This window comes from Lissotriton vulgaris, chromosome 4_1 (genome assembly GCF_964263255.1).
Source record: "Lissotriton vulgaris chromosome 4_1, aLisVul1.2, whole genome shotgun sequence".
Lineage (NCBI taxonomy): Eukaryota > Metazoa > Chordata > Amphibia > Caudata > Salamandridae > Lissotriton > Lissotriton vulgaris.
The window spans coordinates 1,793,807,961-1,793,822,814 of NC_141691.1; positions in this window are offsets into that span (position 1 = coordinate 1,793,807,961).

Sequence of the window (14,854 nt, forward strand, 5' to 3'; positions counted from 1 at the left end):
CAGGCGTTAGTGGGTCAAACTTCCTGAATTGCGTCCAGGAACCGATGCGTCACTTTGCTATGGTAACACCTCACCTCCTTTGGGCAACGTATTGTCCCCGAGTGGCAACATTCCAATGACCTGCATAGTAGTAAGGTACTGACATATCATCTGCCTTTGCGATGCCTCACCTCTTCTGCACATTGGACCGTCTTTCACTTTTTGACACTTAAAAGGTACTTTATCTGGGTCCCTGCGACTTGTGCAGCTGACCCATACTCCATTGTGGTCAGACTGCACTTGTGGATTTGTCTCGGTCAAGTGCAACAAGATTGCCCCAGTGAGAGCTATTGTTTTCTAAGTGCTATACTGCTATACTGCTATACTGCATTAATGTTAAAAAATTCATAGCTTGACTTGTGTATGTTTGATCTTTGTTGTTTTGTTCTTCTTTTACTCAGATAAATATTGGCTATTTTTCTAAACTGGTGTGGCCTACTTTTGTTGTGTTTTCACTGTGTTACTTTGTGTATCTGCGCAAATACTTTACATATTATTATTATTATTATTATTAAAAATTTTTATAGAGCGCGTAGTCACCCAGCGTTGAAGATCCCAACATCTGTGGGTCCGGGGGCGGAAAAGGGGGGGTGGGACAAGTTCAGATTGGGAGATAGTTAAGTTAAGGGAACAGGTGAGTTTTCAGCCGTTTCCTGAAATGTAAGTAGTTAGGTTCTATTCTCAGGTCTCGGGGGAGAGCATTCCAGAAGCGTGCGGTGTGGACCGAGAAGCGTCTTCCACCCGTGCGAGCTTTCTTGAATCTGGGAAGGATGATAAGGGACTCCTTGTCCGATCGGAGGGATCTTGGGGCTTTGTATGGTTTTATGAATTTCCTAAGAATAGGGGGGCCTTGATTCTGCAGTAGCTTATGGGCCAGGCATAAGGCTTTGAATATCACTCGTTCCCTCACTGGGAGCCAGTGAAGGAGCTTCAGTGCAGGTTTGGCTGAAGCTCTGGCAGGGGTGTTAGTGAGGATCCGGGCAGCCGCATTTTGGATTCGCTGTAGTTTGTTCAGAGTTGCTTCGGGTGCGCCCAGGTAGATTGAGTTGCTATAATCGAGCCTGGAAAGTATGAGGCCTTGGATGAGAAGTCTTTGCGAGGTGAGTGGAAGTAGGGGCAGGATCTTTCTCATTGATTTCAGTAGCCCGAAACAAGTACCAGCTACTTTTTTTGCTTGAGTGGTGAATGAAAGGTCGGTTTCGATCCATACACCCAGGCTTTTTACTTCCTGTTTTGGGTCAGGGGGGCGCCCAGACAGGGTGGCCAGATGTTTTGGGGGAAGGAGGTGAGTCCTTTCTGACCCAAAAGGAGAATGTCTGTCTTTGAGCCATTCAGTTTTAAGGCTGAGCTGTTCATCCACCCTTGTATCTGCGTCAAGCAGTTGAATAGGTCCGCAGGTTTTTGACTAGGGTGGGATAGGGAGACAACTAGTTGTGTGTCATCCGCATAACTGACGATGCTCACTCCGAACGGGGTAACGACCTCCTCCAATGGGGACATATAGATGTTAAACAATGTGGGGCTCAGGGAGGAGCCCTGAGGCACCCCACATTGGAGGGGTATTTCGGAGGAGCGGGTGTTATTCTCCCAGATCTGGAAGGAACGTTGGGCCAGAAAGGAGGAAAGCCAGGATAGAGCAGTGCCTTCCACTCCGACCCTTTTGAGCCGTTTGATCAGGAGTTGGTGGATGACGGTGTCGAAGGCCGCGCTCAGGTCGAGGAGGATCACTGCCACTGATCCTCCTTCGTCTAAGAGTGCTCTGGCCTCCTCCACCGCCGCCAGGAGGGCGATGTCAGTTCCCTGCCCTGGACGAAAACCTGTCTGCGAGTTTTTTAACCGGTTATTGGATTCAAGAAACTGGGATAGTTTCTTGTTCACCAGTTTCTCAGCAATCTTGCTGGTCCCGGGGAGGAGGGATATTGGTCTGTAGTTGGCCAATTCCGCAGGATCCAAGGAGGGTTTCTTTAGAAGCGCTTTAACAACTGCCGCTTTCCAACTAGCAGGGACGACTCCTTGTTGTAAAGACGCGTTGATGGGTGAGGGGGGATAATGATGGGAGCTACTTCCTTGAGGGTCCGTAGCGGGGCGGGGTCCTTGGGAGATCCGCTTTTGATGGTTTTTAGCGTATTCTCAACTTCTTCTGTGGTTATTTGCCCCCAGGAGGATAGGCGGGGGGAGATCGGAGTGTCGGGGGGATCATCAGTCTCGCTCGGATTAGTGGAAGGGATGGAGTCGAGGATTTTTTGAATCTTTTCTTGGAAAAAGCTGGCTAGCTGATGGCATTTTTCCTGGTCTGCTTTAGGGTCTGGGGGGTTTCTCGGGCCGGGGACCTTGAGGAGTTCTTTCAGGATGGTATAAGTTTCTTTGCTAGAGCAGGCAGCTTTTTCAATTCTTTCCTGAAAGAATAGACTTTTTGTCTTGCCAATAGAAGATTTGTATATTGATAGGGAGGTAAAATAGGCATCCTTGTTAGCATTGGATTTCTCCTTCCTCCAGGAACGTTCAGCTCTTTTACAGTCCTGCCGTAGCGACTTGAGCTCTGGAGTATACCACGGGGCCGAAGGTATTAGTTTGGTATGTCTAAGAGTGGCGGTTTTGGGGAGGAGTGTGTCCAAAGAGGATGTGATCCAGGAGCTGAACTGTTTATCGGCCGTAATTGGGTCAGAGGAAAGCGTTGGAATAGAATTAGAGAGAATGGTGGACCATTCGGATGGTAGGAGTTTGTGCCAACGTCTGTCGGTGACTTTGATTTTCGCAGACTGGGGGGTAACAGAGGGGGAATCCCAGGAGATGGGGATTAGAAGGTGATCGGTCCATGGCAGTGGCAAAGGAGGACTGGTGGTAATATTGGCGGCATTGGTGAGGATGGGATCTAAGAGGTGTCCCTTGTCGTGGGTGGGTTCGTTATTCACCAATCGAATGTTAAGTGACAGAAGGTCCACAAGCAGGTCGGAAGCGGTCCGGTCAGTGGGATCTGTGAAGTGGAGGTTGAGATCGCCTACGATAAGAAAGTTGGAAACAGAGGAGGCTAATGGAGAAACCGTTTCGGTGACTGCGTTGAGAAATTTCCCAAGAGTACCCGGAGGGCGGTAGATTAGTAGTCCCGAAAGGGAGTGCGCCGGGGAGGTTTGGAGGGAGAAATGGCAGCTTTCAGAGTCTTCAATGTTGGCGTCATTGGTTCTACAGATGAGATGTTCTCGGTAGATTATAGCCAATCCGCCTCCTCTTCCTCTGGGTCTGTGAAGGGTTTGGATGAGGTAACCTGGGGGAAGGGCGGTGACAATGTCCGCATCGGTACTGTCGGAAAGCCAGGTTTCTGTGAGAAACAATGCGTCTATGCCTTGATCTTGGATCATCCCATTGATTTCAAGTGCATACTTGGGGAGGGAGCGACAGTTGAGGAGACCCAGCTGTAATCTAGAATTGGCTGGGGTCTGAGTGACTGGGTTGCAGCGCGTGCAGTTTGTGAAGGGTTTACCTGCGTCGTGAATGTAACGACATCCTTGTTTTTTTTCAGGTCGGAGATCCAGAAGCGTGTCTGCTGGGTACATCAGACGAATAGGGGGTGGATCTGGCAGAGTCCCTGGGCCTGGGTCCGTCCGGGCCCGGACGGGCCCAGACGGGCTTGCCTTTGGCGCGCCTTCGGCGCGCTGACGGCGCGCCCGCTGCGCCTGTCCGCTGCGCGTACGTAAGATACACATGTTTAAGAAGGCGAAGGGGGCGTGGCCTTGAGCGAGCGGGCGTGGCCACAGGACTGGCTCACTCGCTGCTGGCGGCGAATCTGGGCGTTCCCGCTGCAGCGATTAGCTCTGCTGCGTGGGGAAAAGAGAAGCGATAAGCCCAACAAAGGATCGATCAGGTGAGGAAGGGGGGTGGCAGTGACGCAGTATACAACACACAAAGTTTTTAAAATCAACAAAGTTTCAAGTTTTTTAAAAAGCGCTCCCGGCTGTGCCTCAGGAGTAGTGATCTGGCCAGAGCTCGTGATCAGCTCTGCTTAAGAAGGCGAAGGGGGCGTGACCTCGAGCGAGTGGGCGTGGCCACAGGACCGGCTCACTCGCTGCTGGCGGCGAATCTGGGCGTTCCCGCTGCAGCAATTAGCTCTGCTGCGTGGGGAAAAGAGAAGCGATCAGCCCAACAAAGGATCGATCAGGTGAGGAAGGGGGGTGGCAGTGACACAGTATACAACACACAAAGTTTTTAAAATCAACAAAGTTTCAAGTTTTTTAAAAAGCGCTCCCGGCTGTGCCTCAGGAGTAGTGATCTGGCCAGAGCTCGTGATCAGCTCTGCTTAAGAAGGCGAAGGGGGCGTGGCCTCGAGCGAGTGGGCGTGGCCACAGGACCGGCTCACTCGCTGCTGGCGGCGAATCTGGGCGTTCCCGCTGCAGCGATTAGCTCTGCTGCGTGGGGAAAAGAGAAGCGATCAGCCCAACAAAGGATCGATCAGGTGAGGAAGGGGGGTGGCAGTGACACAGTATACTACACACAAAGTTTTTAAAATCAACAAAGTTTCAAGTTTTTTCAAAAGCGCTCCCGGCTGTGCCTCAGGAGTAGTGATCTGGCCAGAGCTCGTGATCAGCTCTGCTTAAGATGGCGAAGGGGGCGTGGCCTCGAGCGAGTGGGCGTGGCCACAGGACCGGCTCACTCGCTGCTGGCGGCGAATCTGGGCGTTCCCGCTGCAGCGATTAGCTCTGCTGCGTGGGGAAAAGAGAAGCGATCAGCCCAACAAAGGATCGATCAGGTGAGGAAGGGGGGTGGCAGTGACACAGTATACTACACACAAAGTTTTTAAAATCAACAAAGTTTCAAGTTTTTTCAAAAGTGCTCCCGGCTGTGCCTCAGGAGTAGTGATCTGGCCAGAGCTCGTGATCAGCTCTGCTTAAGAAGGTGAAGGGGGCGTGGCCTCGAGCGAGTGGGCGTGGCCACAGGACCGGCTCACTCGCTGCTGGCGGCGAATCTGGGCGTTCCCGCTGCAGCGAATAGCTCCGCTGCGTGGGGAAAAGAGAAGCGATCAGCCCAACAAAGGATCGATCAGGTGAGGAAGGGGGGTGGCAGTGACACAGTATACAACACACAAAGTTTTTAAAATCAACAACGTTTCAAGTTTTTAAAAAGCGCTCCCGGCTGTGCCTCAGGAGTAGTGATCTGGCCAGAGCTCGTGATCAGCTCTGCTTAAGAAGGCGAAGGGGGTGTGGCCTCGAGCGAGTGGGCGTGGCCACAGGACCGGCTCACTCGCTGCTGGCGGCGAATCTGGGCGTTCCCGCTGCAGCGATTAGCTCTGCTGCGTGGGGAAAAGAGAAGCGATCAGCCCAACAAAGGATCGATCAGGTGAGGAAGGGGGGTGGCAGTGACACAGTATACAACACACAAAGTTTTTAAAATCAACAAAGTTTCAAGTTTTTAAAAAGCGCTCCTGGCTGTGCCTCAGGAGTAGTGATCTGCCTCTTTAGTATAGCCTGACTGCTCTGAGCCAAGCTACCAGGTGAGCACAGTTAAACTTAGTGTGCACTATACTTAAACCTGACTGGAGTGTGGGTCTCTAACTAGACAGGGGGCAAACCACTGCCAACTAGAGATCCCATTTCTAACACACAAGAAGGTTTGTAATATTCTAAGGAAGTTGCACCCACCTCAAAGTTCACTAGTGGGAAGCAAGCATATTTTGTATGGTGTCACTTGGAACGGCTGTGCTCTTTGGGGTATTCTACACAGGCATTAAATACACTTAATTAAAGGACTATTACCACCCAACACACTAGTTTATAGGTATTTCTTATCTCCCATATACAATCGCATTGCTCCTTGTACTACTGACCGGTGTATGGACCGAATGACAGTAGTGAGTGATTCAGAAACATCAAACGGGACTTTAAGAGGTGGAGTGCAGTGGGATGAAGTCTAGACTAATGTATTTGTTTCTTAGTGTTGTTTGACTTTTTCATAAGAATCTGGTAATTTATTGACATTTGGATGGGCAGATTTTCTGCTGTCATATGTTAATCAACAGTGGTGGCAGCTTGTGCATTTCCTTACAGGGGCAGCGGTGCCCATTAGGAATGTGATGAGGATTCATACAGTTTGAGCTTTGCTGGAAATCACAACCCTTCCAAATAGTTTCAACACACAAGTTGCACACTTCACTTCATGACAAAGAAGACTGGAAGAATTGGGTGTCACAAACACCTGTATATTTACAGGAGTTGCAGTGGGAGAAATGTCTCCAAATGGACAAATACATTCCAAAATTATAAAAGTAGAAACAAAAAAGGTATAAGTTGTTTTTTTGTGTTGTAATTCTTTATTAATTATTTTGCAAATAAATTATATCTTGAAGACAACAGCATCAGAGGAACATTTATAATGGACTAGTAAACAGGTTAATGAGAACTTGTACAGTTGTATACCTCTTAGGTGTTTAAGAGAGAGATCATTTAGTTTTGGTATAAGTTGTTTTACAACTGAATCCGTTTTATAAAACTGCCAGACATTTCAACAATATGCTATGTTAGATTTAGGCTACATGCTGATTTGTATAATTTTCCTAGAAGCAAATGACAAACGATAAAAGTAATTTTAGGAAACTTTTATGCATAATCCTAGGACTTTCTTTCTGAATCGGTTCAAGACTGATGTTGTCAATTAAGCATTTTTAAATATAATTGCCTAAAACACAGAGTCTGTTGTGAAAATATACGAATACTGTGTTGTGTCAGGATGCAGGTGTTAAACAGATTCCTCAGCCTTTTTGGTGTTTATATTGTTTGTGTTTCTTTAGCCCTCCCTTGGGCAAATCTAAGGTCAGAGTGTAATCAGCAGGAGAAGCACACCATAACAGTATTGTAGCTCAGGCCTTACATTTGATAGGTAGTGAAGGTTCACACAACAAAGTTCTTTTGAAGGTCTACATCAGGTTACATGCAGTTGCAGTCAATTGCAACTGAATTGTAAATGTTTACAATTCAGATTTCATTGCTTTAATTTTAGCTGCCTCTTGTTGAAGAAATGTGCCTCAGGCCCTTCTAGTGCACCCGCCAACAGGACATTGATGAGGTCTGCACTGCAGAGGACGCTGCCAGAAGCTGGAAAGGTGCGAAGAGCTTAGGTTTATAAACCAATTTTTATTTGCTAAGGTCTTTGGCAAGCGCCGCAGATTGAGGGAGCCCGTAACATTGTTCCGATATGGAGGAAGAGTTTTTTTTTAAAGTAAAAGAAAGTCATTTGCCTTAGAGAAACATGCTGAGCTGCTAAACTGCCTTCTAGAGAACATAAACACACGGAGAGCCCCTTCCGGCTTCACCTGATGACGCTCCTGTTTGATATTGACGAGGATGCCTTCATTTAATCAGTACAAAGAGGGGCATGTTCTGTGTTTTCCTTTCCTTAATGAGTTTGCTGTCCTGATAGAGTAGTCACATATGCCATCCTAAGTCTGTGATTTTTTTTTCTTTTTGAGTACGTACATTTTGGAACCATGAGCATACAGACGCCACATATCACAATTTGATAACCGGAGGTACTAATTATTAAAGTATCCCTTTGTTAAAAGCCGTAAAGGTAACTGATAAGTCTTTGCACCTATTGAAATGGCCTGCACACAGTGGCTGTTGGTGGCAAATCACACAGGGGGGGCGCAAAGATATGTACATAACTTGCACACTTATATACATATACATATACATATAACAAATGGACACACTAATATACACATTAAAATATGCATACACCTTATAAAAATCAATCACTCATCTTACACTGCTGCTCGTTCTGCAGTACTTCCTGGTTGTTCTGCAGGAAGCACGTCCTCAGAGCGCAAAGCCCACAGACAACGCTCATCCAATGAAGGCGCTGTTCTAAAGTGTCTTGATTGAGTGGAGCGGGCTGGCTCAGCAATCTAAAAGGCACTGTAGGCCTATGCCTTCTCTCCAACCCGGCTGTCTTAAGGTTTGAATTGCCGGATTGGTAGTAACAAGGTAGCCAGTGAAACCAACTTGCGCAATACAAACCTTAGTGGCCACTCCTCACTGCTGCCCATTATTGGTAGTAGTGATGTTCTGGCTCCGCCCTGCCCCCCCTCACCCTCCCCCCACTCCATTTGCTGGCAGTATGTCAAAAATAATATGGTAATATAGTCATTTTCAAATACCTTCTGTGTTTCTTCTTATATGGTGTTAGTTCTCAGACGAATTTCTAAAAATAGTGATTCCAATAATGATAAATTTGTTCAGTTTTTGTAAGAATACCTTTATTCCAATCTGAGCTGCAGCTAGCTTTGGTTCTTGGGTTATATTCTACTTCCTACTTGCTGGGTGTCTGCGCAGTGATCAGAATTTAAACACTTTGGACTTTCATCTATTGCGAATCATCTGTGGATGATAAATGCTGCTCTTTCAGTGTCCTTGTGGACTAACATCTACGTCAATGTCAGTGAATGAGTGTTACAATGGTCACAGTGTGCTCTTCTTTTCTTGACCTGCGGTCCTGTGGGATGAGGCCGTACTTACATCCTGTAACTGAATCCGGGTATATATTCCTAAAAGGCCCTTGGCTTCCAGGTTCTAAAAACCTCTATTAGAACATTGAAATGTTGGTAGCTGCATTGAAGAGAATGGAGTAGTTCCGGGCTTCTAATGGCTGGTATTAGCCCGGAGCTTCCACAGTCCAATGTTTGGTTCCAAGTTTCTCCCTTTTGAGTTTAGAACATTCTACCCTTAGTGGGTGGAATGTTCTAATAGCCTTACAGCCCTTTTGCCGAGGGCTACACCAATTGTTAAAGGCCTTGCCCTTCGTTATAGGCCTGAGCCGCTCTCGGTTCAGGGCCTTTGACAACTGGTATAGCTCTCTGCAAAGTGCAATAAGGCTACATTCGAAATTTGGAACATCATGCGCTCCACTGAAGACAATGAAGTGGCTCAGGGCTAATAATGGCTGGTAAAAGCCTTTGCTCCAAAATTCCAATATTTTTCTTTCCGTTTCTCCCTTTTTAATGTAGAAGATCCTATCCTCAGTGGGTGCTATGTTCCAATAGCCTAATAGCCCTTATGCCTTGGGCCATGTTGGTTGTTAAAGGCCTTCTCCCTCATTATATTCTCTCACCTGTGGCTTAGGCCTATTACTCAGGCCCTTTAACAAATGGTGTAACCCTTGGCAGAGGACTATAAGGTTATACTAATTTATTGTTGCTCATGTGTCTGAAAATAATTCAATAACCTACTTGCTGTCAGCCCGAGTTGCGTTCCATGTTCAGTGACCTTTAGACAGCAATAGCAAAAGGTGTTTGTGAGTTAGGTCTCTTACACAATTAAGGACCTCATTTAGAGTTGCGCGGACCTTCCGTATATCAGCAGCAGAGACTGGAAAGGGGCGACCATTCGGTCCCCCCGAACGTATGGTGGAGTACCTCGATCCCCCCGGGAAGCCATCTTGGGCGGGAGGCGAGTCTCGGCTGGTATGCCCGAAGCGGCGTAGCCGGGGCGCACCTTTTCCCGCCCTAGAGTGGGCTGGCCTAGACACCGACGCGGCCGGCCACGCCCTCGGAGGCAGGCGGGGGCGGGTTCACGCCCACCCTGAAGACGGATAAAAGGAGCGGAAGCCCAAGAAAGCATCCTCTTGTTCCTGTGCTCTGAAGCTGCACCTCCCCGCTGCACGTGAGCTCGAGACGGAACGAAGAGCCAATTTTGAGCGTTGTAATCTTTCTTTTGTCTTACAGATATCCCGTCTGAGAATGCCCAAGAAAGTCGGAAAGCGGGTCGGTACCGAGGAGATGCTCCGCATGCTCATGAAGGAGATAGCCGATCTGAAGAAAAAGGTCGAGGCTAAGGACGGGGAGGGAGGATCGAAGCGGCCTTTGCAGGGAACAATCCCCGGTGGAAAAAGCAAGAGGCCCAGAAGGGGAGCACTTGGGGGAGAGACCCCGGTTCCCGAAACTCTACGAGAGGAGCCAACCCCGGTGCCGAAAGAGGGGAATCCAATCTCTGTGGTGGTCACCCCCGTGAACAGGGAAGATATGCCCCCCGAGTTAGCGGCACAATTGGCAGCGTGGTTGGGAAACGAGAGCGAGGGCGCCACGGCTGACGACGCCCGAGCAGTAATGAGGCAACTGCGTGAATCTAGGGAGGCTGCGAAGGCGCCATCTTCTATTCCCCCACAGGTCCCGGCGGCTGGAAGTACACCAGGCCCAAGTTCGGCGACAAGCGCGGGGTCTACTTCAGGTAAGAGGCCATTGCCGATTGCGGGGGAGGAGTCTGTACCTTCTCGAAAGGAGAAGATTGCCCAGCACGTCCCACAAGAAATCAAGGAATTGATCTGGGCGGATAAATATGTAAACATGTTTTCATTGCTTACCGATCATTATGAGATCGAACATGTGAAGACTCAGAAGGAGCTCATGCATCCGAGTGTTTGGCGCGCAAAAATGGCCGCCTTTAAGGTCGACGAGACCATTGGTACTTGGGGCAGAGCGTGGGGTATTTTTACTTCCATCATGGGTGAGCGCAGGCCCGAGTTGTTGACCGAGTTACCCATTTATCAGTCACGTATTATGGAGTATTCAGTGGCATATGGGGGCAACCAGTGGTTCTGCTATGACAATCTGTTTAGAAAAGCTAAAGAGCACAACCCATTGTTGTCTTGGGATTGTTACGACTCCGTGTCTTGGCAGAAAATGGAGAGTACAGGGATGTTGAAGGTTCCATTGGTAGGGAGTAACGGGGGGGAATCCTCCCGCCAAAACTCTGGGACACCCTTTCGGACGGGTGCAGGTAACGAGTACCACTCGAAGCCGAGTGGCAACACAGGTAAAAGGGGGATCTGTTGGAATTTTAACAGAGGCAAATGTACTAGGCCCCAAAATTCAGACATGAGTGTGGGGGGTGCGGGCAGCCATCCCATCCTGAGTCCATGTGCAGAGCCAAAACGGGTGATAACGGTGGTAAGGGAGGCGCCAAACAGGTCTAATATAGTCCGAGGGGCGCCTTTACCGACCCCGATTGATACCATGGCAATGATTCCTTGGCTCAGCGAATACCCGGATCATGCTTCCGCTGGGGTGTTACGGAACGGGTTTTCATATGGTTTCCGCATCCCAGTGGGGGATTTTCAGGGGGTACCAAACTGTAAGAATCAAATGTCGGTCTTACAGCACACGGCGGTGGTGCAGGTAAAGATTGAGAAAGAGGTGACTCGAGGTCGTGTCACCGGTCCATTCGATTTGCCACCGGTTGCTAACTTTGTGTGTTCTCCTCTAGGGGTGGTCCCCAAGAAGGACCCGGGTGAGTTTCGGCTGATACATAATTTGTCAGCCCCACGTGGTCTTTCCGTGAATGACGCGATAGACCCGGAAGTATGTTCGGTGCGGTACGCATCTTTCGATGAGGCCGTTGCCATGTTGAATCGCCTGGGGCCCGGGACGCTGATGGCCAAATCGGACATCGAGTCAGCGTTCCGGTTGCTCCCGGTACACCCAGACGATCAGCGTCTCCTTGGTTTTCAGTTTCAGGGGCGCTTTTACATGGACAGATGTATGCCAATGGGATGCTCGATTTCATGTGCCTATTTCGAGAAGTTCAGTTGTTTTCTGCAGTGGGTATTCATGAGGAAGACAGGTTTTCAGCATGTTATGCATTATCTCGATGACTTTCTGTTTTTGGGGGCGGCCGGGGATTCTGAGTGTGGACAGGCTTTACATGAATTTTGTGTCCTAATGAATCAATTCGGCGTGCCATTGGCGCCAGGTAAGACTGTGGGTCCCTCGACCTTGATCGAGTTTCTGGGGATCGAGCTCGACTCGGTGGAAGGTTGTTTTCGATTACCCAAGGAAAAAGTGTTCAAATTCAGATTTTCCCTTGAGAAATGTATTCGTGCAACGAAAGTTAACCTGCATCAGTTGCAACAGGTGGTGGGTCAGTTGAATTTTGCCCTAAGAATAGTGCCAATGGCGCGCCCTTTTTCCCGCTCGATTGCACAATCCATGGTCGGCTTGAAGGAAGGACATCATCGCACAAGACTCTCGGCAGAGGTTCGCCAGGACATGCGCATTTGGATTGCATTCCTGGCGGATTTCAATGGTCGAATTGTCTGGAACAAACCAGCGGTGTCTTCCGAGGAGTTGGGGCTCTGGACAGACTCGGCGGGGAGTATGGGTTTTGGCGCCATATTGGGTACACAATGGTCGGCTCAAAAATGGCCGTCATGGTGGCATGAGTGCGGGTTGACGAACAACATTGCTTTTCTCGAACTGTTCCCTATTCTGGTGGCTTTGAAAACATGGCCAGAAGGGTTTAGGGATCACTCTGTGGTGTTCTGGTCTGATAACATGACCGTGGTTGAGTGTATCAATAGTTAGGCAGCACGATGCAAATTGATTCTGAGATTGCTCAAGGAAATTGTGTTGTTATGCATGCAACTGAATGTACTGTTTAGGGCGCGACACGTGCCGGGGGTGATGAACCAAGCGGCTGATGCGCTTTCTCGTTTCCGTATGCAGGCCTTCTGGGGTTTTCTGCCCACAGCGGACCCGGTGGCGGCACCCTTTCCCGAAGCTCTCTGGTCTCTCGGTGCCCCGAACTACAAAACCTCGTGGGAGAGAGTTTAGCATCCAGGACGAGGAAGGCATATGAAGGGGCGTTCCGTTCCTATTGGGCCTTTTTGGGTACTGACGGGGGGGAGCTTTGGGGTCAGGAAGAGTTTGTAGTGAAATTCCTGCTCTCTTTACATCAGGCAGGCAAGTCAGTAGCTACGGCCCAGAGGCATCGGGCCGCCATTTCCTTTATGGCAAGGGCTCATGGGATCCAGGACCCGACAGCGTCTTTCGTTGTGCAGAAAGCGCTACGTGGGTGGCAACGCCTTGAGGGTCGCAGAGTAGACGATAGGCACCCGATAGGTCTGGATAGGTTGGCCCTGTTATTGTCCGTGCTACCGGTAACATGTTCATCCCAGTACGAAGCAGTGTTGTTCCGAGCCGCATTTGCATTAGCATTCCATGGGGCTATGCGGGTAAGCGAATTAGTGGCAAAGAACAAGCAGGATACGATGGGGGGACTGTGCCGGGAACACATTCAGGTCAGGGAGGAGACAATGACGGTCTCGTTTGTCAGGTCCAAATCCGATCAGGGTGCAATCGGGGACTGCGTAATCATCCAGAGGATCCCCGGGTCTTCCATGTGCCCTGTTGTGTGCGTAGAGGAATATTTAGCGCAGAGGGTGGCAGCATGGGGGGGGACCTTGTTGAGACACGCTGACGCCACCCCACTGACGAGGTTTCAGTTTCAGCGGGTGCTTGCGATGTCGATTTCGGCCGCGGGCTTGAACCCCGGCGACTTTGGGACCCATTCCTTTCGGATAGGGGCTGCTACAGAGGCTACAGCCAGGGGTCTGAATGTTGAACAAGTGAAACGTGTGGGGCGTTGGTCCTCGAACTGTTATAAGAGGTATGTGCGGTTGCACATGTTGTGAAGCTGTAATGATGTACTCACGCTTCTTGTTTTTGTTTGGTTTTTCAGTTGCGCAAGCCTACGAGGCGGGGCGGACTGTGCAGTCGACCCGACACCGGGGGGCCAGCGGTCAGACATCACCGGCTGTGAAAAAAGAGGTGTGGGTCGTGGGCCACTCATACGTGAGGCGTGCCGCGGACGTATTCAAAGCAGGTGACATGATTCACGTGGCTGGGGAATACGGGTACAGTGTGTCCTTCTACGGAAAGGGCGGGCTCTGTATTGACCAGTTTCAATCATTTATTGAGGGTTTGTTAGGGCGGACGAGGTCACCGCCGTCTGTAGTCATAGTACATCTTGGGGGCAATGATTTGGTGGCCACTGGTACACGACTTCTTCTTGAGGCGATGCTTTCCACAGTAAGTTGGTTGGCGAGAAGAGTTCCAGGGTGCACAATTGCATGGTCCCATATGATCCCACGGAAAGTGTGGCGGGGGGCTATTTCTGTTTCTGCTCTGAATCATTCAGTAAGGAAGATTAATAATAAAGTGAGTAGATTGTTCCGTTCAAGTACACTGCATTCTATTTCGCATGGTTGTATTAAAGGGGACAGTATGTATTTGGGGGATGGTGTTCATTTGTCCCGGATAGGGAACGAGTTACTCATAGGAGACCTGATAGCCTGGCTAAAGACGTTATGACATGACCTTTAGGCAGGAGTGTTGTGGGGGGGTCCGGATAGCCGGTCAACTATCCGGCCTGTGGCGGTAAGGTCATGATCGGTGAGCAGTAATTCGAAGATCCCTATGAGGGGGCGTCACCCATTACGGATGGGAGCGCGCGGGGGAGGTGGCCAATTGGCCCCTCAACGGGGAGGCGGTCCTGTCTAAGGAGAGGCCGCCGGAAGGAAAGGAAAGGTGGTCAAGGCCCCTTCCTGGATAGGAGGGGCTACGGCCCCTCCTGGGGAATTTCCCGGGGCCAGGACATCTGCGACGGCAGATGGGTAAGTTGTGTGGGGTGCGGGAGGGGGTTTACGCTACCTTTTAGACACCTCACACGAGTCCTCGAACGACCGTTAAATGGCGTCGAGTTTATTGGGGCCCCCGTCAAGTACAAAGGGAAATTGGTAGATGCACTTGAGGTACGCCTCTGTGCGGTCACTCCTCTCACAAGTGACGGGGGTATTTCTGGTTTAGGGATCTGACACCGGTTACGACCTTGCCGTTGGCCCTTAACGTTAGGATGTACAATTTCAAGTCAAATGTTTTGTAGGATGTTAGTTCGGCTAGGAGAACCTTTGTATTAGAGATCTGTTAAGGTTAGCCAAACATCGTAATGTGGAAATGAAATTGTACATAATATGAAACTGTTATTTTAATGTTTTAATT